Source organism: Gossypium raimondii, chromosome 9 (genome assembly GCF_025698545.1).
Source record: "Gossypium raimondii isolate GPD5lz chromosome 9, ASM2569854v1, whole genome shotgun sequence".
In the NCBI taxonomy this organism is placed as follows: domain Eukaryota; kingdom Viridiplantae; phylum Streptophyta; class Magnoliopsida; order Malvales; family Malvaceae; genus Gossypium; species Gossypium raimondii.
In genome coordinates this window covers 26,916,387-26,935,755 of record NC_068573.1, presented here as the reverse complement: position 1 = coordinate 26,935,755, position 19,369 = coordinate 26,916,387, and positions in this window count along the sequence as shown.

Below are 19,369 nucleotides of genomic sequence, written 5' to 3'. Positions count from 1 at the left end.
CGGGGGCACAACAGTTGGCTAGACTCAAAAATCTGGTCGCGTAAATAGGAAAATTAGGAATCCCAGTCCCTGTGGAGTCGACCCTACTACTCTATAGTACTATTTATTTAAGTTAGAGCGTAGGAATTTATATTTGGTGGTTTCGACACCCATCAGTCACGCAAGGTACTTTGCACCATAGGTAGGTGTGGTGGTGGTTGAATCACTACTCGCGGATCTTTGATGGGCTGGTCTCTTTGTGGAGGTTGGGTGTGTCTTAGATTTTGCAACCTCCTCACATTTGTAATTACAAGTTCTAGTTTTGGCTCAAATGGTAAGACACCATTACCGGTCCGAGTCATATAACTCCTCCTACAAGCAGAAGAGAGTGAAGAAAATTAACTAAAAATTGTAAATGAAACAAAACAACTAAAAAAAAGTTGTATCTATAACCTCAACTTTCTTTTATTATCTCTCTAAGTACACACAACAAAAATAAAAATAGTTTAATCAAATGTCCATTCCCCAACAAAAACAGCAACAACTTGACCGCAATCAACACTCGAGAATTAAATACAATATAAAAATCGTGACTTTACTGTAAGTGTGATAGGCCAGTTGTAATATTTGTAGTGTGACAATGGAACACTGAAATATTCCAAGGATTGAATCCAAGAGAATCATGGATTTAACAATTTCTAAATAACATGTGTGTAAAATAAAGAGTCTGACCAGCTAACTGCAAAAAAATATATTACAAAAAATTATAAAATTAAGAGAAATTAATCTAGTTTACTATCTAGCCTACAAGAATTAAATTGTAAAACATGCAAAGTTACGAAATTAACAATTAAATAACAAACGGTGGTTGGTTGACAATGATGTGGTTCACTAATCCTTGAATTAGGGATCCAAATCGCTTAAACTCCCAAAATGGCTCCATTTTACCTCTCAATCTCCATTTTACCAAGTTAGACAAATTAATCTAGATTATCTCTTGATCTCATCGGTTAAGCTAGAACTAATGAATTAGTGCCTAACAAGATCTCCTCTCGGTCTCAATTGCCTAAATGTTCTCTTAGGGTCGTCAATCCTAAGTTTTTAAGTTCATTCAAATTATTCCAATTTATTACAATTTGGTCATTCATCCAAAAATCATCTTATCACATCTCCATCAACCAACCCCTTAAAGGTTTAGCTACTCATGCTAGAACTAAAACTAATAACCATGAAAATGAAAAACAAAGAAACCATTAAAGCAAAACTTGAGAAAAATATAAAAGTTGGGATTTTTATGCAAGAAAACTTAAAGGGTATGTAAAGAGAATCAATTAACAAGAAAATCTAAGGCAATAAACATAAAAGGAACAAACTTTAACAAATGCAACGTAAGAGAAACTGAAATGCATTAAACTAAATCTAAAAATGTCTTACAAGCAAGGTATAGGGACTAAAAGTGCAAATAAAACTAAGCTATAGTGATAACTAACTTAACTAACACTAAGAACAACTAAAACAAGAAGAAAAATTGTTGAGTAATGTAAAATCTACAGCTAAAGAAATGAAAATAAGAAACCTTAGAAAGAGAGGAAGGAAAGCGAAGAGAAAATCTATGTAAAACTAATCCTAAACTAAGGTAATGTGGCCTCCATTTTCTCTCAGACAAATTTTGGCTAATATAGCAACTACTCTGACCAAATTTATGTGTGAAAAAATACCTTTGAATGGGACTTCATGATCGGTGCTTCGAGTGGATAAAGACTACCCATTTTTTTCAAATTTTGTCCTCTCACGATATCGATATCGCTATACCAAGGAAGAGGATATCGCGATACCTCAGACAATTTCAAACTTGGGGGTATTCTGGGAGGGTGGATATCAGGATACCCAAATTGGATATTGCGATACCACTACAAAGTGGTCTCCCATCTCGAGTTTGTTGGAGTTATCGCTATTCCAAGGTTTGGATATCACAATACCCTTTCCTTTGGTGTTGTTCTCGCTCGATTTCAACCTCCAACGTGTCCCTACATCACTCAACCATACGTTAGGACCCCAAGTGACACTATTGGCCAATTTGGGTCTCAAAATGAGTAAAAATAAGGCATTTACACTTATTATATTAAAATCTAAAAATTATAAAAAAGTACGAAAAACGTTATTTTGCTTGAGAATAAGCTCCTTAAGTATATCAAGAAAACCTAATTTACCCTATTAAATTATGACAGATCAAATTGACCACTAAATTCACTGTAGTTATTTTTGTGGCTGGGTTTCCACTACCATTCAACATCAACTCAAAGATTAAAAATCTTAAATTAGTTGTGTATGGTTCAACTTTACATTTCCTAGGTCCTACGCAGTCTCAAAGCTTGCAAAGTCCTTGACAAAGTTCTGAAGACCATCTTCATTTGGGTATTATAGTCTAAATGAGCTCCATTATCCTCTGGTTCAATAAAGAAACCCCTAAGTGTAAGTACGCGACTTGGTTCTAAGGAGTTGTGAAGTTAAGAAACTTGCATCTGAGCGTAAGAAGTTATCCTCTAATTGGCAAGGCCCATATGTTGTTCCTCAAGTAATGTAGAATTGAGCTTACAAACTCAGTACAATCGCAAGTGTGCAAGTAGGCAACATGTAGAACACAAAACACTTTAGAAAATATTATGTATAAACTCAAAGTATAAATATAAAATAGTATATACTTGAAATTTGTAACCTCACCATAAGGCCCCTTCTATCTCAACCCTAAAATAGATCATTTTCTGCCTCTCAAACACCCCCACAATGGTGCTAATTAACAATAAAATCATTTTCAATAAAAGCCAAAAGAAAAAGCAATAAATATTCACGACCATTAATCATCAACGATGTCATCTTCAATAAAGGTAGAATCAACTACATTCTTCCCAAAGCCAAGAGTCTCCTCAGGGCCAACATTTGGAACAATTGTTGTAGCTCAAGTTTTTTCCACATCTCTTGGAGATGGGTTAAAGAAATCATAACCTTTGAGGTTGGTTCATAGTTGTTCAAAGCGATGTCAAAAAATTTTAGCGGCCCAAAGTTAAGTTGAACCTTGTGTAAAGTCTAGGCTCTATAGTCCTCCCAGTATAGATAATTTACTTAATCAAAATTTTCTTCTTTGATTCTACTATACCAAGTTGGTCTTTTACTTTAAGAGCTTATTCTTGACTAATGTCTTCTATTGCATCACTAAATTAAGTTTGTCTCGTGCAACCCAACCATCCTTTGCAACCTACTCTTTTACATCTTTAAGCTCCTTCTTTAAGAATCGAATCTTCTACTTAAAACCTTTCCTCTTTTGCAGCCACAACTCCGGATAGCCAACAAACAATCCCAAATGCGTAGGTATTGCCTGTGGTAAAAAAAAGGCATGCATATGCTAAAATTTGTAAATAAGGAAAAATTTATAATTAAAGTACAAACATCAACATTGGCATGATGGATTTAGACAAATGTGGGGGCTCATATCCTTTGCAGCTCTCTTACTCACTCACTGGCCACCATTTTAAGGCCCATTCAAAGGGCGAGGAAGGGGTATGAGAATAAGGTACAACTTTTAAAGGGGAAGCATTTACAACATAAAGGTTCTTCGTAAGGGTATTTTTGGAGTGGATAGACGAGGAATCTTCTTCTTAGAAAGGTCAATAGAAGTGTCGCAGATAAGTATTTTCCCTTTTTTTTGATGAAATGTCTCGCACAAAAGAAAGCACAGAAGTCTTTGTAGTTGTAGAACAAACACACAAAATGATCACATTACATATAAGATAGATATTAGTGGTAGTATCATAAATAAATACTTGAACTATAGGGTTATACTATGTCTCAGAAGTATTAGAGTTTGTCCTACCTTCTTTTAGTACAACCACTTTCAATTTTGAAGGCAAATTAGTGCTCTTGTTTAACTCCATTAATTTTTCCCTATCGAAAAGTACTACAGCTCTTTCTTCTCAACTTATGTTACTAAGTTATGAAAAATTTTCATGACATATCAATCCCTTAACTTTCATTTGACTCATCATCCAACCTAGAAATGTCTATAAGAGTAATGGAAGGTCTTGAACTAGTGTTCCACAAATATTACCTTAAAGGGTCAAATTTTAAACAACAAAAGGCATGATAAGATCAAGGATATAAATGTGAAAATGCATAAAAGAGAAAGAAGAAATGGGTAGTAGATGGAAAAGTATATGTACTTTGTTGACAAATTTCAAGGGATAGTCCTAGGGTAATGGTTAAATATAGTGGAAATATTCCATCATCCAACAAATATATTGTTTCTTCACTAACATTGGGTTGAGTTAGCAAAAATGTTGATGGTCAATGAAGTATCTAACTTGCTTTGCTTCTTTGTCTGCAATTGGGAGTTTTATATTATATTTTTGGTTCTTTAAATTCCAAAATGGCTAAAGTCCTACCTAATCCAAAGGGTTTTGATGGAAAAGAAGGCAGATTTGTCGGTCTAGTCATAGTGTTTTAATTTGGTAAACATACTATCCCATTCCATTGCAAGTAATATTAGCAAGTAGTTTTAAGCTTACATATAACAACTCGTTTTTCAGTAATGTCGGAAGTAGTGATTTCGCGGCCACCAAATTCGACGAGTAAGTTCATAAATATTATATTATATAATAATATTTACGAGTCAAATATGGTTTAAAAAGGTTTTTGATTCGATAATTTATGCTATTTGAATAATTAATTAAGCTCAAGTGATAAGACCTTAAGGTTAAGTGGTTTTAGAAAATGAGGTATCATGACCTTGTTTCTATAAATTGAGCCATAAATATTTATAAAAATATTTACGGAATGGCATTGAGGTGGTATTAAATTTTCGTTGAAAATTTTAATGTTTCAATAGTTAATTAAGCGAAAAGGACTAAATCGTAAAAGATAAAAAAGTCAATCGATATTAATTTAAAGGTGTTAATTAATTAAATAATTACAATTGGATGGGCTTATTGAGTAAATTAACCATCCTAAAGATAGTGGGACGGTTGGATGCTTTAATTTCTTTTAATTATAAAGTTTTATATGTTATTTTATTAATAAAATAAAATAAAAGGTTAATAAAATAAAGAAAGCATAATAGTTTTCTTCTCCATTTGGTTTTGTTCTTCACTGAACCACCATGGGAGATTTTAAAGCTCCCCTAACCATGTTTCTTTGCATGTAAGTCCTTAAGCTATCTGTTTCTAATAATTTTTATGTTTTTGAGATCGTTTGAACTAGGTCCAACTAGCCCGTACCTTTGATTTTGAAATTGTTAAAGATTTTGAATGTTGTCATTGATGAATCTAGTGATTTTAGATTTTAAATGATGAGCTTGAATTGTTAGTTGGTATTTAAAAGTATTTTGTTAAGTAATTTTGATGAATTCTTGATTAGGGACTAAATTGTTAAAATAGTAAAAATACAAGGATTTGGTGTGAAATTATTACAAATTTAGGCTGTGTTGTGTGACATGAATATTTTTCTGATATGAATTGGCATTAAAATGGTTAATTTTCATGTTTTAGGCTCGGGGACTAAATTGAATAAAAGTAAAATATTAGGGGTAATTTTGTAAAATGTCAAAATGACTAAATCTCATAAATGAAATTTTTACTATATAAATTAATAAATTTAATGAAATTATTAATTTAGATCCAAATCGGGTGGAAAATAGAGGAGAATGAAAAATTACCAAAATGCCCCTATACTTTGACATTTCTGCAATTTAGCCAGGTAAGTTCATATGAACTAAATTTTGTATAATGCTGATTAGTTGAATGTTAGTATTAGTTGAATGTTAGTATGTGATTCTATTGTGATTGAATCAATATATATGTTATTATATAATTTATCGAGTAAGAGACGATGGAAATCCAATGATGTACGACAACTATCAAGCCCCATTTGAACCTTAGGAATATAGAGGATACAAATGACACGTAATTAGGGTTTCCATGTTTCGGGTGCTGGCCTTGAATTTCCTACCGGTGGCTGAGTTCTGACATTTGTTGCGGATACTTGATAGCTTGTGTGAGTAGCATCGTGTAGCTACGTTTTGACTGACAACTTCTGTGAGCAGACCCATGTTACTATGTTTCGGGTGTTGGTCTTGAATGTCCTACCGATGGATGAGGTCTAGCATTAGTTACGGATACTCGACAGCTTGTGTGAGTAGCATCGTGTAGCTTACATTCTGACCGACAACTTGTGTGATCAGGCCCATATTATAGCTCGTATGAGTTACGACTATATGTTTAGCACACTTTGTGTAAGCTTTCCCGCGTATCTAGTATTATTCTAAGTGGTTCAACGGGCATAAAAAGAGAAGGAAAGGTAAGTATTTAAATGACTTATGTCATGAATTTATGAAAAGGAATGAAATGGTAATGTTCAATGAAAGTATGTTTACGCTCGTGAAATTGAAGATTTCAAATGATATTGCTCATATATATGACTTACCTTATGTTATTTCAAGTGATTTATGAGTTGATACTCTAACATGAGTTCTGGATGGTGCTTAGGCTTGTGCCAAGGTTATGATTGGATTATATCATGCTTAGTCTTAATGAAATACATTGAAACGATAAGTGAATTTAGTCAAGTATGTTTGGTTGAATTATGACCATTTGGACATAATTTGGTATGTATATATGTTGGTTGATGGAATCATTTGGAAATGGCTAGAATGGTGACATTTAAAAGGTTATGATGTATGTGAGAAGTGGTCCCAATGGTAAGGTCATTTTGATATGTTTTGATATGGAAACAAGTCAATTGATAAATGGTTAAATATGCACATGTATAGGTGTTTTGTACTTGACAAAATAGCCAATATGTTTAGTTTGTAAATAAGGTACTTTGGTTGATGAAATTTTGACATTTTTTCTTGTTGGCTAATGTTGAAATGGTTAGTGATGATATGTATTGAATGGCTTTTTTGGTATGCTTGAATGTGATCTTGGTATGTGGCCAATATAGTAGGATTTGGTATGGAATTAGGATGCAAATGTTGAGTTGATAAATTGCTAAGTTATGCTTATGTTTAAGTATATTTGGTGTGGTGTGAATTGAAGTGCCTTTTGGCATATTGGTTGTATGAATAGGTACCATATTGATGTATTTTGATTATTCATGTTTTAGGTATATTTTAAATGCTTGAAAGGGGTGTAAATGGCTTGTAGGTGTATACATGAGTTAGGTGAAGGAAATGGCTTGAAAATGGACTATTTCTTGTCCACACAACCATACGACACGACCGTGTGTCTCCTGTAGGTTTCAAAGGGTTGCAAGTCAGGCAGTTACACGACCTAGCACATGGCCTGGCATAAGGGCGTGTGAAGCCATTTTGAGAGTTATACGGCCTGGAACATGGGCATGTGGCTTGGCCGGTGACCCAATTCAGAGAGTTACTTGGGCACGGACATGGGCTGGGACACGGCCATGTGTCCTTACTTTGAATGCCCACACAACCTGAGACACAGGCGTGTGTCTTAACCGTGTGAGTCACACGGCCTAGCTACATAGCCATGTGACCCCTGCAGTATGAATTTTTCCATCTTTTTCCATGAAGTTTTAAATGTTTCTGATTTAGTCTCAAATCGTTTCTAAAATGTTTTTAAGGCCTCGAGGGCTCGAATAAGGAACATTATTCATGTGTTTGATTAGATTTTGCAATGATTATGAAATGTTGAGAATTAATTATTTGAGTTACGTTTTTAAGGTAATGCTCCGTAACCTTATTTCAACAATGAATACATGTTAGGGGTGTTACTACACTACACGAGAAAATGTGGGGGGAGTATCACACGTGTAAAGCTCAAATCCACCAGGGGGATAAATTGGTGATAAAAAATATTTGAAGAAAGATTGACACAAGATTTAGAGTGCTTTGACCATAATTTGCTTACATCCACTATCTTAGCTTTCCATAACTTAGGATTTCCCAAATTCACTAATTTGAAACCTTTTAAGGACAATGTTTAACCTTTAAAACACTATATTTTAAGTAGGCAATATGGAGCCACTTCCCCTTGAGGTTTTCTACCCAAAACCTTAAGTAACTTCACACAAATTTGAGAAAAGAAATCGAAACAAAAAATACCTTTCAAATGTTGATATATAATGATTCAAACTCACTCAAACATAATACAATACTTGAATTAATGAAAAAATACAAAACCCCAAGTGTGTACAAGAGTAAAATGAGAATTACAAATAAAAGATTGAAATTTTGCGTAATAAGCTTTGTAAACTTGGTTCTTGTCTTGTTCTTGATGTCCTTGAACTCTATTTATACCGCTCCCATGATTTCTAGCTATTTGGAGTAGTTGCGGGAAAATGATTCGTGGAAGACATTTACTCAAACATTAAATGCAATTGCAAAGGTTTATGTTTCGATGTACCGACCTTTAGTTTCGATACCCTAGTTTAAACAATATGATTATTGGAGCCTTATGTATAGGACCTTGAGGCCATGTTCCAATACCTTAATGTTGGGGGGTCTAATACTTCCTTACTTGGGGTTCACTACTCCTAGATTCCTAAAATCACAATTTAGCTTGCTAGGTATCAGACCACGGGAGGCAAAGGTCTGATACAAATCCATGTGTATCGACATTTAGGCTTAGGGCTCAAATACGCCTGAACTTAGTAGCGCTACTAAATTCATGTGTTCTGATACCCTTATTAAGTGTATCAAGACACATTTTAGGCTTTATTAAAATTTATTTCAATAGGGGTTTTGAAAGCTCATAACATTTATAAAAACTTCTAAGTGTTTAACCAAGTTTGAAAATGTAACAACCCGATTTTTAGTGGTGCCAGAAATGGTGGTTTTGGAACTCCATTTTTTGATAATTGAGTATGTAAATATTATTTAATTATAATTTTATATTAAATTTTGATATGATAAATTTGCTAATTGGATAGTTAGTAAAAGTACAAGTGGTTTAACCTTAAAGTTAGTGTTTTGGGAAAATAAGATATCGGTGCCTCATTTTCGTAAGCCAAGCTTGTAAATATTTTATTAAATATTTACAGAGTTATTGTATAAGTGAATTGAATTTTGGTTAGGTAATTTTGCCGAATTAGTGGTTAATTAAGGCACAATGACTAAATCATAAAAATTGAAAAAGTTAATTATTATGAATCTTAGTTACTTAAAGTTTAAAATGATATTAAAGATGGCTTAAAATTATAATTTAGCCATTACAAAGCATGGTGGATGGTTGGTAAGGGTTTTGTTATATTTTAATGTTAAAATATTATTAAATAATAATAAAACTTAAAAGTGGAAAAAAGATGAACATTGTTCATCTTCCTTCTCATTTCCATCGAAACTAAGGCAAAAATAAAAAGGAGAAGCCATATTTCACGTCTAAGCTTTGAGCTTTGATTGATAAGCCAAATTTTGTCTATTTCTTATAATTTTTATGTTTTTGGAATTCCGGTAAGTTGATTTAGCTAACCCATGGGTTCGATCGTAAAACTGTTAAAATTTTTAAATGTTTCCATTGATGGTTTTTGATGTTAAATGTCTTGGTTGTAAGCTTAGAAATGAAATAAGACTAATTTCTAAAGTGAAATTTATTAGTTTTGAGTATAGGGACTAAAATGTGAATATGTCAACTTGGATGTGAAATTTTTGTAATTATGGTATCTAGATGGTTATAAAAGGATGAAATTGAAATAAGATTGAAAAATGAAGCTTAAAATTGAAACATATAGGTAGTCGGTTTTAGGGACTAGATTGAAGAAAATGTAGAACTTTAGAGAAATTGTGTAAAATGAAATTAAGTTGTCATATGCTTTGAATAGGATGCTATAAGTTAATTGAAACGATAAGTGTTAATGAATTATTATAGATCGGGATTTAAATCAATTGGAAGTTAATTTAAAAATAGGAGAAATTATAGATTAGTCCCGACACTTTGTAGTTGTTGTTTTCAGATAAGTTCATATGGGATTTACTTTGTTAATTCACAATATAGTTATAATACTCTTATTTGCTTTTTAGTTCGAATTGTTAGGTATATATATTGTCTCAAGATCAAAAGGATTAATTTGATAAGACTTGAAATGTATGATAAATATGAGAAGATACATAACATCAAATGGATGTAAATTGTTATACAAATGGATTAATTTGTAAGAAATGTTGATAAATGAATTGATAGCTGGTTATGATTAATTTTATCATATTGGTGTGAATTTAATTGATTATTGAGATAAAGGATTAAATTGAATTAAATTGGAAAGTGTATAAATTGGTAAAATTGTGAAATTGGCTTGGGGTTGTGTAACACCCCCACCTGACCTGTTTGCTAGATCTGAGTGTGGGCGTCACAATTGGATCGTGTTATTATTCATACTCAGTCCTCACTAAGTAAAAACAAAACAAATTGTATTTCCTATTTACAAAAACTTACAATAGAGATAAATATTCTAAAAATAAAGTTCCCCATCCAAGCTCCGAACTCTAAGGGATTTAAATATTTACAAAAAAAAATGCTCGCCCTTCTTGGCGAAGTTCCTAAAGATGCCCCTTCCTATGTGCGTCTTTATTCTAATGATACTTACTTGATTCTCCTTGATCTGGCTTGGTCTCTTCTTCGTGTCCTTTATTTCATAGTTCCTGCAAAACACATGCCACTCCTTGATATGTTTAGATGAACTTAGCAAGTTCCTATATTATTTCAACTTACATCCCATCTTCCAAGGGTTTAAATAGAAAAACTAAAAACAAATAACTCCCTGCTTGTGCGGGTAACTTCTCTTAAACTCGTCGTAGTGGACTTTATCCTATTCCCGATTTTATCCATTGGCAGATAGGTTTTTGAGTAATTATCTTCTGGCCGTTCTCGATTAGCCTTGACTGTTCCTCTAATTGTCGTGCCATTCCCTCAAACCCTGTCCTTACCTTTACCTATATTCCTAATTTATTTTATTCCTAGAGGGTAAATCTTATTCCCACCATGTTCTCAAAGGGTAATCCTACAATCTACCCTACTGGTAGCCCTTGGGTATTTTCCTTTTGGCGATCTTTCTATATCAATTTAGTCCATGACGAACTCTTTCCTTATGATAATCCCATACAACTTTATCACTTTCCATCCGTTGACATAATTAACATGGTCCTATGCCACCTTGGTGGACTAAATCTTGCTTAGTTTAAATAGTGATCGGATTACTTCTTTGTAATCTGTTTTAGTTGCTTTACCTTACCCTTAAGTGAAGCATGCCCTTTTGCCATGCAGGTTTACACGACTACTATTCCCATAGTCCTTTCTCATTTCCATTACATTCCCATTTATTGGTGATTTCTTTGACCCGCTATTTGACTATTGCAAGTCCATACTTCCATTTTCCTTCTAATCCTTTTTCTTTGTTTACGGGTTGCCCCATGATTTCTGTTATGATTTTCCACCCTTTCTTACTATCTCAGAAGAATCTCTCTCTATTGCCATAGTTGAGCTATGAACTTACGCTCCTGAAGGACTCCATTGGTTGCCATTATAACACCCCAAACCTAACCTAGTAAGTTTAACCCAAATTTGGTGAGCTACATTAGCCACCGAAGTGACTCTTCGTTAACTCCCAACCTAACCTCCAACACACCACGTATTTTTAACATAAAAAAGTTCTAAGTTACAACATAGCATCGGAATCATGCCATACATGGAGTGTAAACATGCGAACTTATCAAACAAAATAAAGGAAGGTTAACATGTCACCTAAGCAGTAAAACTTAAGGATATGCATGCAAGATATAAATAGAGGATTTAAATTATGCACTTTCAAAAATAATTACAAGTATACGAAAGTTATTATTACGATTCACACTAGAAATTAGGTTTGCATACATCATACAACATAGGTTCGCATCACCAAGTAATATATGACTTTGCATAACAAATTGAAGCATGACTCCACACCAAAAACATGGGTTTGCATAATATAGTGGTTCTCAAGCTTCCTAAGCTCATACATCAAATTACAACATGGGTTCCCATACAAACGGCTTCACAATAATGGAAATCATTCATGCAAGGTTTTTCAGGCTTAGGTAGGGTTCGTTAAGTAGAAAGGTAAACTCTTCTAAGGGTTCACATGCATATAAGGGTGGCATAAAATAATTCTTCACAATAAAACTAGCACATATATGATATTACACATACTCTATCAAAATTGAAGGAATACATTATGGAACACATGTAAGAGAAAATAAAGAAACATTAAACTTTATTTAGGCTGAGAAGAAATAACAATAAAGGTTTAACTTTACGGTTTGAAAAATAAAGAAAAACTTAAACTTTAAGGAAATTGTTTCAATAACAGAATCAAATTATGATAATTCTATCCCATACCTATTTCCCAACTTCATCGATACCTGTCCAGGGATGAGCCTTGCCAAGTCATCTACCTCGCCATTGCCATCCATGACCTATCTTCTTGTGAAGTAAGAGAGGAGTGGGTGAGTTCATTGCGAACTTAGTGAATAATCAGGAATCATCAGAGTATGCTTAAAATACAAAGTTTATAATGGAAAGAAGATTTAGTCTAAAAAATTATATCGCGTGCTGGGTTCACGGTGGAGCTGCGAGACCCAGTTTACATAATCTGCTTGTAATACAATCATATAAGTTTGAAAACAATTTCGCATGTACTTACTGAAAATTATACTGAAAAACTTAACAATTTCGCATAGAAACTTATCACATAGAGCTTGTATAAAGAGCTTGCAAAAAACATAGCTTATAAAACTGTACTTTTAAAACAAGCTTTAAAACATAATTTCACATAGGGGCACGCATAAAACATATATTTAAAACATAGATTAAAACATAACTTGGGAACACATCTTGAAAGTAGAGTATCTAAACTATATAAAACATATTTTTATAGGAAAAGCTTACTCTTGGAACTTTAGTTTTCAAAACAAAGTTTTTGGAAAAAACATAATAGTTCGCACACAAGTTACGAACCTTCAACATTCATACTGAAAAACATGACAATTAGCACACTTGTGATGGTTCTTAACCACTCACTAATTCAGCTGAGAATTTAAACAACTTTAGCTTTGCCTTTATCCTTGCTAGTAGATGGTTCGTCTGGTTCGTAACATAAACATACACACATTACTTAAACATACAAAGCTTACAAAATTCACACACACAAGCGAACCTAGCTTTCTGGACAATCAACCCTAATAGGACAGAGGCTTACCTTGGTTGCTACGAACTTAGTTCAGAATAGAGACTCGAATATAGAATATCGATGAGAGAATTTTCAAGGAATAAAGGCTCTATTTATACGCACTAAGTGTTTTAGTGATCCTAGGATACCTTACTTGACTTAGGAAACCCTAGTCGATTTAGAAGAAGGTTACCTGCATGAAAATTATCCTAGATACAAATTATATTAATTTCAAAATTTGAGTCTAAGTCGACTTTTATTGGTGAACCCTCAGTTCGTAACTCAATTGATGTACCCCAACTCATCAAACAAACTGGCGAACTTGACTTTATAATGAATTTGGGGAACCCCTAACTGCATTTCTTGGTGTACACCACTTCATCGAATCTCTTGGAGGACTCCTTACTAATGTACTTTTGGCATACACTTCTTTGTTGAATCATGAGCGACCTCCTTGCTGGAACTTTCTTGGCGAACCCTTAGTTCATCGAAACATTGGCAAACCTTTACTTGTGAGGCTAAATCTTCTAGGCCTTATCTCAATATGTTATAGCCATAGTCTAACTACGGTCCTTCACTTCAGGATCCCCGTGTTTATTGTCCAGGCAGGCTATCTATGATGCCATAACATCTTTCAACTATGGTCTTACACGATATAACCACATGTTTATCGTCCTGGTGGACCATTACGTGTTTAGTGCTTCATCAAACTATCCCGTGTTTAATGTCTCGTTGGACTGTCTATGATGTCATAGTTTCTTTTAACTAGGGTCTTGCATAGTATAACACTATGTTTACTTTCTTAGTGGACTACCAAAGGATGTCGTAGCTTCTTTTAGCTACGGTCTTAATCCTGTTTACCATGATGTCATAACGTATTTCAGTTATGGCCTTACTCATTTATATCATGATGCTAGAGTATCTTTCAGCTATGGTCTTACTCATCCTTATCATGATGTCATAACATCTTCCAGCTATGATATTACTCATTTTAGACTATAGCCTTCGATCGGTCCCATGGCCTAGCCATGATATTTATTTTCTTTTCTCCTTGTAATCTATCCATTCCACCATTTGCCATGCTAACCTTGATGCTTGAACACCACAATGTCCCCTCCGTAAGGCCTAGAGCTTTAAGCATTACGGGTGCACACAACAACACCGTATGGCAGCATCTAAAAAAATTACCTCTTTCCTATTTTCCTTTCCTAACTCCACCTAAACCCGAAAATGTTTCCCTTACATGCATTACATACATTTCATGGATGCAATACCATGGAATCATAGCTAATTCATGCAACCTTACAACATACATAACATTTCAAGGTTTTGAGTGTAGAAACTCACCTAATGTTTTCTGGCCTTGTTCACTTAGCTTTTCCTCACTCTAAAGCTTCCATTCTCCTGACAGCTAAGCAAGCCAACCAATTCATGGGTTAAGCTTAAAAATCCCAATTTGAACTTAGTTTTTCTTGAAACATACAGAATCTTTAAAATGGTTTCTGGAAGACCTTAACTTTGGTCCATAAATAATACGTATACTAAAGGACTTAGAACCTTACCAACTTATTAGATTCTCCATTTTTCCAACTTAAACCTCATAATCATTGCTCCATGCAAAGTTTTCTTTAATCATCACTTCCTTAAAGTAACCAAGGAAGAATATGAAGAAGGGAATAGAATGAAATAGATTGGAAAATAAGTTTCTCAGGAAGTCATTTCCCCGCTATATATAACCATTCCTACATGGTCTTCAATCATTTAGAAACCATCCATTAGAAATCATTTTGTCCTCCAGTAACGAACCGACTAGTTCTAATCCAACCGAACCAGATTTAGATTTCAACCATGCTCCATTTTGTTTCTAACTTTTCCTAATTTTTTAGTAGAGGCCGTCAGTTTGCAGTCTCTTTCAATTTAACCCTAAATGTTCTAAATTTTTTGGTTTAAAGGAAACCGAGTATGACAACTCTCCAACCCTAAAACAATTTCTTCCTCAAAATTTCCTGTCACATCCATCCTTAGAGGTGAACTTAGAGAAACACTCCCTTATCCTTGCCTTTTCTCGGCTTACAGAACCCTTAACTTGGGTCCTCATTCATAGATTCATGTTGTTCTTGCTCCACCCATTTTGCGGAACCCTTCAAACCTTAATGAATTATTGATACTGTCTTATTGGCAGGTATCTAACCATTTCAATGTTAGATGTATGCTAGTCCACAACATCCCTTAAATCCAAATTTTGGCGAATGCTCTAAAGCGAACACCGCCTGCCAGATATCTTATTAACCTTGATTCTAGTGCATAGTCAATACTTCCTAGATTCGTTTCTGTGCTAACCCTACCCACCCAGTGAGTTAGATCCTTTCCTATCATAAGGTAGTTAAGCTTGTCCACTAAATGCTTTCATCCTCACCTTGGCGAGGATCGAGGTTAGCACTCGGATCTCAAAGTTCTACTCCAATGGTGATGAAACCTTTTTAGCATTTCTCGAAAAGACTCGTGTTGAAAAGTCTTATGGTTGTTTTTATAGGCAACAATTAGCTGATATTCTTGCCTTGGGAATCTTAAAGGATTCATCTTCTTCCTATGCTAACAGGTGTTCCTTATATATTGGTGGTTCTGAACAGTTACTTACCATCCATTCAATTTTCGTAACTTCCCTTACACGCTTTTGGGTTATAAATAGATCATAATATTAAGAGGGAAATTCATAAGCCTACCCTCTCTTAACTTGATCAGACTTTCTTATTATCTTTTACCTTTTTCCCTACTATCCTCTTCTTTAAAATTCCTTTACATTACTGGGGTGTAGTCCCCGATCACTTTTGACATAATATCTCATAACTAAATCCCTTCATTACCCGCTTTACTTACCTACCCATTGGCTAACCTTTCAATAAGTAACACAAACAATATAACGATTCTTAGTTTATTGGAACACACTCATTGATTATATTGTGGTGGGTTATTTGTCACCCCAAGAAATTTGTTTTCCCTACCTTGGTTTTGTTCTCAAGGCCAATACGAGGCAAGTGTTCGCTAGATGCTACCATTGGCTACCTCCTCCTCTCCAGGCGGAGACATTTATCACACAAGACTACATACTTTCCCTATTTTCGATCATTCTAGAACAAGGCAAGTGTTTACCTCAAGGACCGAGAGAGTTCTATTTGCTCCTTCTTACTGTCTTTCTGGCGCATACTCTTTCTATCCAACAGAGTCAGCCGACTTATTTCAGAGGTTGGAAACTACACGTGGATTTCTTACTTGGACCCTACTCAATGAAGCTCCTTCTAATAAGAAGTCTGGTCTGTCTTGGGGGAGAGACCCAACTAGTGTCACTCATTTCCCACTAAATAAGGATTTTGTAACGCCCTTTCTTAACTTTGTTTCTGTGAATTCTGACAAAAATATGTATCTACTTCAGTGGTTAACTGTTATGGGCGTGTGTATGAGGTCTTGGGTTCAAGTCCTACTCTCTAGAAAATTCTGTTATTTTTTATCATAGCCTTATCCTTGTTGGGTGGGCTTATGTGATATTGTTTGTCAACTCATATCAAAATGAGTCTGTTGGTTCGAGTGGTAAGGAGTTAGCTTACCATAAGGTCTCGTGTTAGAATCCTTGTGTGAGCGTGAATGTTAATTTTTGTTTCGGTTGTTTGATAGAGTTTAGGTGGGGCTGGAATTCTAAGGTGGTTAGATTTGGTTAGTGGAGTAGTGGGGAGTTAGAGAGATATTAGGAATATGTCAATAAAATTTTATTTTACTTTTTTTCTTTTCCCAAAAAACTCTTTCCTTCTAACGTTTCTTTTTTTCTTCCCTTGTCAAAATTCCCTTTTCTTTTTCTTTTTGATTTTTTCCATAACCTCCCTTTCAATCATGGTATTTTGAACTTTTGAACTCTTTGTGTGTCTGGGAAAGTGAAGGTCGTGAGTTTTTGCTCAAATTGGAGCCAATTATTTTTAAGCTATTATAAATCGATTCTGTTCTTTTCGGTAATGTGATTTTGGGTTGTTGGCAGCGAATCGTAAGGAACGAAATTCTCCTCCTTTAGAATCGTAGTCAGGTTTGTTTGAGGAGTTACGTAAGTAACGAACACTTGAATTTCACTATTTTCAATTTCATTGGGTCGGTTTAATTGAGGATTAAAATTGATTTTTGGAGCATGTAATGTCAATTTTTAGGTTCTGGTGGGCTCGGGATTGCAGTAGCATCAAAATTGAACCAAGTGTGTAACGAAAACGCGAGAAATCGAGGTTCAACGAAAGTAAAAAAAGAGGCTTGTTGACGCCACACGGGCGTGTGCCTAGCCATGTGTCGTGTGACAGGCGAGTGTGTGGCGATGTAGGCCACATGGGCTAGGCCGAATTGGGCGTATGGGCCCAAATGAACATGTGGAAACACAAAAATATACACACTTTTTCATGCCCTTTTTAACTCAAATTCATGCAGTTTTGATAAAATTCTTGTCGAAAAATATATAATTATTATAAAATAATTGAATTGCACTAAAATTATTAACATGTTTAATTTTAATTAATTTTATATTAAATTTTGATTAATTTTGATTATTTTCGATAGATTTGTACAAAAGGCGAAAAATGGCTCGACAGACACTGTTAGAAGCACAAAACCGAGAAGCAATTTTGAAGCATCAAGGCAAATTAATTTTTCATCCTAAGACGGTCCAAATTATGAATATTAATTCAAAATATAATTAATTTTAATTTTAATCCAATTTAATTCGGGTTAAATAAATTGTTGTTAATTAATTATGAAAAGGGTCCCAATTGAGCTAAACCGAGAAAGCCGATCCAACTGAGCACTAGGCAGCCCAAAACCGTCCCACTGGGCAGCCCAAAACCGTTCCATATGCTTACCGAATTAGTTTTTTTGGCTGATTATTTGGCTTGCAAAATAGCCTTGGAAGACTCCTTCAATTTGCATTCAAACCCCTCCACTATTTATGCCTTTCTAGATTTGCCCATACCTTAAAATAACATGTTTGAAACCTTCAAACTTGCCATATGTATGGCCGGCCATCAGGGAACTCTATGGCTTCTGATTTTTTCCATTTTTAGCAGCAATCCCAACCTATAAATACCCCTCTTGGCTGCTCACTTCAAACACATCTCAAACCCATTCATTTCTTCACTTATCTCTCACTTTTCTCTCTTCATTCCCTTCCTTTTTTCTTCATTTTCTTCCCCATTCCTTTGCTGATTTCACCTCTTGAAAAAGAGTCCTTCAACCATAATTTGGAGTGGCATTCAAGTGTTCGTATAAGACTCGGTTTAACAAGAACAAGCGGAAAAGGAGCGGAGCAAACTAGTTAAGCCTCAGAGAAACACCAAATTTGAGTCTTGTTCCTTATCCTTTTTAATTTTATTGTTGTTGTTATGAACACGTCTATAAATATTTGTGATGTTGGTATGTTTAATTTAATTAATATGACTTAAATTTAATTCGTGTTAGGTTGATTGCATTTTGTCTACTTAAGTTATTAAAATTGTGTTTGTGTTGTTATAGGTCTTGGTAAGATGTTTGATTAAGTAAAACCATAAATAAGTTATTCTTGCATTACAATTGTAAGGTAACTAATGAATTAATTATTTAAATGGATTGAAATTGTATTTAATTGACACAATACTTAATCGGTGCATGTTTAATCATCTAAGATAGTGAGGTTAAATTAGCAATGGATATAACGATACATTAGCCTTGCATAACTTGTAAGATTATTGTAATTAAACTATTTCAAGGTAGGAATACATTATTGCCTCACGTAATCTTTTATGTACTTATGAGATAGAATTATTTGTTTGAATTGGCATAGAGATATGTACAAGAGATTATTTTAATTTCATAAGTACGTATGTGCATTAACACATTTGCTTATTGAAATTTGTTTAATTGTTTGAATTGACATGGAGATATAGTCAAGAGATAAATGGATTTTGGTCGGTAAGTATGTTTATAAGTTAGCAAATTCTTGAGTTGTCGTGAATTTATTCATAACAACATAAACATGAAGTTTAATAATTCTAAGTTAAAAAATGTAATTAATCTATCATAATTATGTAATCTTGATTAAAATCTTCTTTTGAAATCGTGCCTTGGAACTTTTATTTTATTTTTATATATTTTACTTAGTTAAAATCCTAGTTTTTAATCACCTGCT